Here is an 8,983-nt window from a genome sequence, read left to right as displayed (position 1 = left end):
ATTACATTTTGCCCAGTTTTCTATGGAACATGTTTTACAGAGCTCCTGGACAAAAGTACTGAAGCTGAAAAGAAAATATCTATATGAGAATGAAATGCTAGAATGAGATTCAGCATATTTTCACTTGTGACCTAAACTGCAATTGCATGTTAGCCCTAATGCAGTTTTTATCCTACTTTTAATTAACTGATTTTTGGCAGTGCTCTATTTCACCTTCTCCCAACATTCTGCTTCCCTAAGTAAAGCCCTAGCTAATAATCACAATGATAATTTTTTAATTTAAATCTTGTTTTTTCAAATAATTACTATAGCAGAGGGGATTGAAGACAGATTTTTAGGATGAATATAGAGGAAAAGAGAACGGAATGTCTAAACTTTCTAGAGGATAAAAGCTGCTGCAAACTTGAGAGGGAGATGGTGATTAAAAGAACTGTCACAGTAGTGGGCAGAGTCAATGGCTTTTGGAAAGTGGGTGTAGCTGGCACAAGCGTAGATCCTTGGAAAGAAGGCAAGATGAAGATTTCTCCAGTAATAGCCTGATACAAAGCTGCAAAGAAGAATTTTGGCAAAGACTACAGTAAACTATAATGTATTTAAAGAATGTCTCCATTTCAGATTTTAAGAGCAAAATTTATATGCACCACATGCATACACAGAAAAAAAAAAAAAAAAAGAGCCCATCCTCTTTGAAATTAAAATTGGCCACTGTTTTGCATAAAAGTTGCAGGTCTTTGGGTGAGTTTTCAAATGAGGTCCTAAAGTTTCTTTTTTTTTATCATTACTGTCTGGGAAAAAAAAAAAAAAATATTTGCATTTCATCTGCTGCTTCATCCACCTTTTATCATCATATTTAGCAACTACATAGAACTTTAACTGAGCTAAGCCAGCCATAAAAACAATGTTACAATTATCTGAAATGACAGGGACCCCCTTGGAAAAGGTCTTATTCCTTTAAGAAACAATAGAGTTTAAGTGTGTATTTAGTTAAGGTTAATTGGAGTTGACACTCAGCATTTTGAAATCCTAAACAAGAACAAGTCTAACAACTGCATTCAGTTTTGAAAAGTTCTGCTTTTAGATGTCTAGTCTTCTCTGAACATATTTTATAGGAAATTTTGTGACAATGTCTTATGTCTTTGGCATACATTTGCTAGTGTATAGTCTGCATAGTCTGTCATCTATTTCAGGCATAGCTACATACAAAAAAGTAGAAGAGAGTCCAAATTTATTAATGTCTTTGTTTTGCAAAAAAAAAAAAAAAGGTAATTTGATGCAGAAAAGTAATGGAAGTTATCAGTCCTATAAATTTTGGTTTAGGATGGAAGCTGATGTCTGGCAACTAAATAACATTTAATTTTTCTTTTCCTTCCTTATCAAGCAGTGACTCAGGAAATGTATGCTTCTCATATATTTTCTGTTTGGATTTGGTGGTCATACTTTTAGCTCTCCAGTCTTGTAAAGCATCATCAAAGGTAGTAAGAGAATTTTTTTCCCACTAAATGTTCATAAAGCAGTAGCCACTGGTGTGGTACAGCATGTATTCCACAATGTCCTGTTTTTATCAAAAAATAAAGATTCCAGTGTATTTCTTACTTCAAAAGCCTAAAGAGGAATGTAAGAATGTAGTATAGGATAATGACAGTCAAAAAGCTAGTTCCTCTATTATATGAAAATAAGTTCCAATAAAATGAAGACCCTCCCTCAGGTGACTAGGTGAGGACACTCAGAGGAAAGACTGTGTTGTTGTAACAGAACTTGAAGCAAAAAAACAATATGGACCAGAGATTTCTTCAGTAGAATTTGTTTGGGGTATTGACCTGAAGATCTGCAGCGACAGTATACCATTGAATTCCAGAGCAAAACACAGCTAATCATTAAGGAACATCTGCATCTGTATGGCAGAATTTCAGTATTCTAGAAACTGATGCTTTGAAAGTTGTATTTAGAAGAGTTTCTCATTAGAAAAGCAAACAGTTCCAGAAGCCCACAAATATGCCCTAATTTTCAGTGATTTTGTTTTTATGGATTTTTTTTGGGGGGGGGGACGGGGGGGGTTCTGGTTGGTTGTTTGGTTGGTTTTTTGTTTGTTTGCTTTTATAATGAATCCAGACAAAATTGCAGCTATGGTTTCAATCTAATCACCTTTAACTAGGCATCAGGAAGCATACATGAGGGAAATAGTAGTATTATCTTCAGTATATGAAAAAAACTGGTTGAATTTTGAATCTCTACATTTCAAATACAATTAGTTTACACAGAAACCATAGGCTGTCCAGGCATCCTTTCATCTATTCTTTCAAGAAAGAGAAGCCCAGCAACATTTATAATAAGCTAGTGCTGCCACATATAGAAAAAGAGAACTTGCCTTTTAGCCTGCGTCAAGCACAGTGCAAATTGACTTATATTAGGAAGAAAAGCATATGTAGAATTACAAAGGAGAAGCAGAGAGTGGATGGCAGTTCACTGAAAATTGTAAATAAAACCTATGTGCAACAAGAATAGGTTCCTCTTCACCAATTCGTATCCTATAATAGCTGTGTCACAGAAGTAATAGTTAGCAAAGTCATATAAATCACATTCCTCAAAACAGTCTTTTTTTAATCCTTTGAATCCCACGTTGATAATTATTGTAATGTCAAAAATATCGTTTAAATGCAGCTAAAAAATACTATTTTCACTACGTATTTCAGAGGTACTTTTGTAAGTTATCTGGATCTGAGTTCAGAAAACCGGTGTTTTCCAGGTTTCACATATATTTGTTTACACAAAAGTGACATCTGTCATGGCCAGTTCTTCAATCTGACAGGAGGAATCAGGCAGCTAGTAGATTTAAGGTGTTTATTTGGAAAATCGATCTTGCTTCTACACTCATTCTGTAGAGCATCACCAGTCCTTGGGTACCTGAAGTTTCTGAGCTACAGGAGTATTGTTACTGATTGGTTGAATAACAAGCTGACAGTCATCAAAAGCAACTGCCAACTAGTAAAACACACTGACACTGAGTTTTCCCATGCTTCCAGAAGCTTCAGAGGTTCTAGTGACTCTTTAAAAGATATGCTAATGCAAACAGTGTTTATATCCTCAGTGCTGGCAGGGAGGATATGTACACTACTAGGTCTGAATTGCACACTGGGAATGCTGAACAGCTGGCAGATTCTTTTTCTTTTTTCAGGCTCTGTAGGCAAAATGCACCAATAATTTTATGACATAGAAGTTTTCTTGGCATAAGCCTAACTACTGTCCTTCACAATGCGACACAGTGCAGTTTCTCCCCCTGGTTTTGTAGCTTATCGCATGATGCCACAATTTATTGGTTGGACATTTCTTCCAGAGTTGCAGCTTCTCTTCACACAAAGAAACAAAAAAAGCGGTGAAAGCTCCTATTAATGCCACAGTAACTGTAGTTAATACCTGTGAAGACATTAAGAAATACCACTTACTACTGAAGAATTGTAATAGGGGATGCAGACTGGAATTGAAAGGAATCAGTCTCCAATGCAATAAGACTATATATATGCTTTACAGGCAAGATGCAAATAGCTTGTCTTGAGTCATGTGAAATTATTCTAAAGCCCACAGCATTTTTTATGGGGATTTAGCTGAATTATATTATTTTTGCTTTTTTTAGCAAATAAAAGAAAAATAACAAAAAATATAGCTTATTAATGACAGTCATTATTATATATGTACTTGGTAAATATTTATACAGTTGGAATGCACCGCTGTAATTTACACATAATTATCAATAAAAAATTAGCAATGTTCCCTGTTGCAAAGCTTTTTTGTATTTAAAAAAAATTAGAACACTTGCAGTCAAAGTAAAGGGAATAAAGATTGTTATTAACAGTAGTAATAACAATAGTACTAGTGTTTTATGTATTTTTTTTAATTTATATGACAATAAAGATCATTGTAGGAGCAGATTGCTTAGACTGATCTTGAAATCTCTACCATTTCAAGTCTTTAAAAACAAGTTAGACAAACATCGGTTAGCCCTGATCCTATGTGGCAGATGGTCTTTTCTCCCTCCACGCCCTCTCCAACTGAGAGCAACAGAAGTTTCTAGGCTGATGGACCACTATGGTCATGCAACCCCTTGGTTGACAAATGGGGCCTTTGACCAATGAGATGCCTCAACTGAGAGAATGACCTTAAGTGACCACAGCAGAGCTCCAACTAGGGTATAAATGGAGAGCAATAGATCTTCATTGATGCAATAGGTATGTAGTTAAAGAATCTCTTCCTTAGACTGGCCATCTAAGGCACATTTCCTGGGGCCTGAGACACCTTACCAACCTGGCAAGTGATCTGGGTACCTTTGAGAGTCCTTGTTTTTATACAGAGTGGGAAGATACGCATTTTGAATCACTAGTCTGGAGTTTTGAGATCTAATCTCCTTGAGATTTGAGTCAGTTGTGTAGTAATTGAACTCATAACTGGTATCTGAGCCTGTGTTGTATAATGTTAGCAGAGTGCTGAATAATTTTTTATAAACCTTGTTTGTTGCTTATTTCTCTTCAACAGGTTTGGTTAGAATAAAGTCTGTTTGGAGCTTGTTGCCTGCCTGAATTGACTTTTGAGGTGCCTCTGTAACATCCTATTTTGGAAAAAAGAATAGACTCAGTAACACTTCTAAGTTTTCTATAGCCTTATTTAGTAATTTCACAAAATTACCTGCAGCAATATTACCTTGCTGCCTTCCTGCACTTATTATCTCCCTCTGTCCTTCATTTCTCTTTCCTGTTTCTTAATCCTGGCTTACTCTGCACAGTTGTTTGTATGAGCACATTCTGAACAAACAGAAACCTGAAATAAAATCAAAACTTTAAAAAAATGTATATTTTAAAAGCAGATGTGTTTTAAACTGCTACTGTTATTGAATACTTTATTTTACAAAATCAGAGCCTTATTTTCTGTGATACTGTGATTTTTTTTTCTATAATAATTTTGTAGCAGTACAGGAATTTTGAATTTCTACAATGCATTCTGAGCCATGATGTTGTCCTAACACAATGCACACATAGAACTATTTACTCTGTAAACATCATGGTTAGTAACAACAAAATTCAGCCTATATCTAGCCCATAAAACAGAAGGTATAGCTTGTGAACCATTTGTACAAAGAAAATTTATGATGCAGTTCTTCTAGCAAATTGAAAAGATAAGCAAAATGAGACAGCAGGTCTTGTTCAACAAGGCCTTTCAGCAGATGTCTAATTTAAAGCACATGAGCAATTCCAAAATCAAAGCACCTGCTTGTATGCATAAGGATTTTGTTGAATCTCTTGCAGTAGTGGGAATGAAATAAGTGAAGGATGCCATAGAAACAGTAACTCAGAAAGTGCTTTCTGAGTAAGGGGGTTTCACAGCACTTTTCCATATTTAGTACAGGTCTCGATGTTTATTTTGCAAATGTAATTTACGAGAAATTGACTAAGTCTTTTTATTAGGGTATTCAAGAATATTGTTCCCCAACAGTCCTGAATGCTTAGTGTGGAACCAGCAGGTCATAATCATTCAGTTGACTTCATGCAGCAGTTATAAAGCAAGAGAAAAAGTTGCTTTTCTAAGAAAGTAAGATACATCAGTTGACCAGTAAGTGCCTTATTAATAGATTTTTCAGCCTCGAGCTTGTCATCAGTTTAGAAGTAATAGCACAGAATGTTCCCTGAAAATTTGCAAAATCTGGGAAGGCAAGACGCTCAGTTTGTCTCTTAACAGCGGCAGAAAGAGTACCATGCCTGTGTATCATTACTATACTTTTATGTATGTTTGTGTGGGAATAGAAAGATACTTACCTTGTAAACTTGCTCACTCCAGCATTCTTGTTGCTCTTCAAGTCAGTAACAGATACCTTGCTGTCCTTTGGTAAAAGTGCACAAGAGTAAAAAGGTTTTCTTTAATATGTATTGTAGGTGATCCATTGCACTTAAACCATCTACATAGTTATACTCTATAATATTAAAGAGAGATGGGAAGTTCAGTCTATCCATATATGGGTCTCAGATGTCTTCTGTCTGTTTCTGTATACTGTTTTAGAAGACTAGATAACTACCTAAACATATATGCCTAAATTTTAGACCTAGGGAAAACATACAGACATCATATTTGGACATTGCTTTGGTCATTGTTCTGCCTTTACAATGGTATTGTCATACCTGTGTGGAGAAATCCTTTAACCTCACAGGGACTTCTATGCACAAATTAACGTTCACTAATAAGTGTAAGGCTTATGTAGATTACCTTTTTATTCGTGGCATTTTCTTAAGTACTTTAGAAACAGTATATTTTTGTAGTGTTTATTTGATATGTATGCAGGTAGATTTGTGCTTAGATGGGCTACTGGCTAGGCAAATCTGATCAAAATTAATCTTAATAAATAAGCAATAACGACCATGAGGCATAACTATGTCTTCAATAACAGTGCACCTATTTGAAATGAGATGCTATTTAGCTGTGACTGTCTGCATGGACCTAAGGCAAGAATAACAGCACTACCAGTTTTCAATACATTAATGGGAGAAAGCTGTGACAATTTCTTTATTGCTTTTTTTCACTACAGCCAATGTGTTATTTTCAAGATCTTTATATTTTCTCTTGCAGCAGTTGACCACACAATTAAATAAGAAATACAGGTGAAAAGGTGTTAATTTGCTAAAGGCAAGATGTGAAGTTCAAACCAGAACTACATTCTGGTGAAATTAACCTTGAAATATCAGGCAATATGGCAAAATAAATTTAATAGCATTATATTGCAGGGAAAATGACAGGGAAAAAAAAAAAAAAAAGAAAAGAAAAGAAAAAAAAAAAAAGCTACACTTAGCTGAATTAAGCCCAGACCTGCAGAGATTCATTCAGCCACTTCCCCTCTGACATGTGGGAGTCCTTTGACTATCCATGTGAGTTGAGTAAGCATATGAGTAGCTATTAATTGCTTCAGAGCCTTAAAGAGTGCCTTTATTCAATATTCACAAGTGCTATTCACTCCTCGGTGGGACTGGAACCACTTAAGTCAAAATATATCTCAAATGCTGTGTAGAGCTAGGCAGGATTTTGCTAGAGAATAACTGGAATTTAGCTGCTTTTCTGCATTAGCATCAGACAGAATTATTTACCCAACTTTCCATAAAACAGGCATTTCCATACCGTTTCCACTAGGGCTGAATTTTCTTCTAGCACCCCTTCCACCAGCTCTTTGTACAAAAGAACTGTACCAGTGGCCAGCATTTCTTCTTTGATGAAGTGCTTTCACTTTGTACCAAAATGTGGGATGACTGTCTTTCCTAGGTTCTATTATCCTCGCCATACAAAGTTTGACAGTGCTTATATGAAGATATAACATGGAATGACACCAAATAGGCTATGTTCTAGGACTGGAGACACAAATTGTGGTTAATCTATGTCAGACATTAAGTTTACAAACACAGGTAGGTCTGTTATTCGCACTACTAATTACCGTGTCCCTGTCCAGCCTCGGTAACAATATCGCTTACTTAACAGAGAAATACAAGAGTATACAAGGCAAAGTCTCAAATTACAGAAGTCAAACACAGTGGTGTTCTAATCATAATACGGATTGTAGTTCTTTTCTGGCAAGTATCCCCCCCAAATGTTTCTTCTTCAAACTTTACATATGCAGATGTTCTCCCCCAAAAGTTACACTATCAGGTAATACCTGAGTCTGCTGGAACTTCTGGATTCTGGTCAGACACTGCTCAAACCTGCTTTTCTGTTGAGTAAAGGACACAAGATAGGTGTTTGCAGAACTGGCATCTCTGTGGGGAAATTGTTATTTTTAAATAAAGTCCATTTTCTCAATGGAATCTTAATTTGGAAACACTCACTCAAGTTACAGCTCCTGTGGGAAACACAGTAAACTATATTTAAGTCTTAAAACAACACAGACAATTGAGGATGTGCCTGATCCAGCAAAAACTATTTTTAAGGACTGGATAATTGCAGTCTCCCTTCACTGAACAACATATGCTTGAGGGTTGAAAGGACAGCCATACATATATATAAATCTCAAATGTGAATATTTAAGAAGGAAATTCTACTAAAAACTGTAAAATTCCCAGTTTGAATTCTTCACTCTCATCCAGAGGTAGTGAAATATTTTAAAAACAATTAGGATTAAACATGTATTCACCAGTATTATTTTATTAACCCAGTGTTCCTGTTTCTCATTATATTATTTCTGATTAAAAGCAGTGATATAAAATGTAATGAATGCATTTAAGGGGCCTCTTCACTAAATCTAATGGGAGTCTCTACTTAATTCATTGCAGGTCTGACCTGCAGCATCTGCTGACTGTACCTAGTTTCAGGTTCCCAAATGAGGCACCTAAACTCAAAGCATGTTGTCCATAACTCCTTATGTAGTCAAAGAAGATAGCTATCCAATTTTATGTATGTTAATATTCCCTCTCAATTCACTTTAAAATGACTGTGTCAGTGTCTTAGGCACATCAATTAGGTGTGTAAAGTTAGATGGGATGAAAGAGAGTGTACGTAAATAATTTGATGCAAAGCTTTCTTACACATTTGCTCTTCTTTTTCCTCTGATTCTCCCTGCTCCACCGCTTATTTCAAAATGCCAGAAATATGCTTCAATGATGAGTAAGTTAAACCTTAAGACTGACAATAGAATTATCATACTAACAAAACAATGCTTCTGTTCCACAAGTTTTATGATATTTATTACACATGGTTAAGTGAATATATTCAAATCTTCTGTGTGTATCAAACCAGAGAGAACAGAATTTTTCTTCTGAAAAAGGAAAAATAAGAGAACAGTAAATGGTTTAACACATGGTTTACTGTGTTAAAAATTCCTTTCTGCAGACTTGATTTTACATTTTCACATCAACACAGAGTGAAAACAAAATATAAATCACATTATGCTTAACAGGCATATGTTAACATCATAAAATCATCATGTAAACCAGCTGTCAGAAAAGACCTGATAAAGCCAAGGGGTCAG

The 8,983-nt window shown here is 35.4% G+C and overlaps 1 long non-coding RNA gene across 1 annotated transcript; it reads right to left on the bottom strand.

The window, feature by feature from the left end:
- Positions 1–1,466: 1,466 nt before the first annotated feature.
- LOC309452840 lies at positions 1,467–7,742 on the bottom strand. The gene is made up of 4 exons (XR_014186638.1): positions 7,676–7,742; positions 5,799–5,863; positions 4,690–4,806; positions 1,467–3,411 (listed from the first exon to the last, which is right to left on the bottom strand). It is a non-coding gene; the product is annotated as an uncharacterized lncRNA (long non-coding RNA).
- Between the last annotated feature and the right edge of the window lie 1,241 nt (positions 7,743–8,983).

The sequence above is a fragment of the Streptopelia decaocto genome (genome assembly GCF_964273445.1).
Source record: "Streptopelia decaocto genome assembly, chromosome: 1".
In the NCBI taxonomy this organism is placed as follows: domain Eukaryota; kingdom Metazoa; phylum Chordata; class Aves; order Columbiformes; family Columbidae; genus Streptopelia; species Streptopelia decaocto.
Note: the sequence above shows the minus strand (reverse complement) of the source record. Positions and strands in the feature narration are given on the sequence as shown.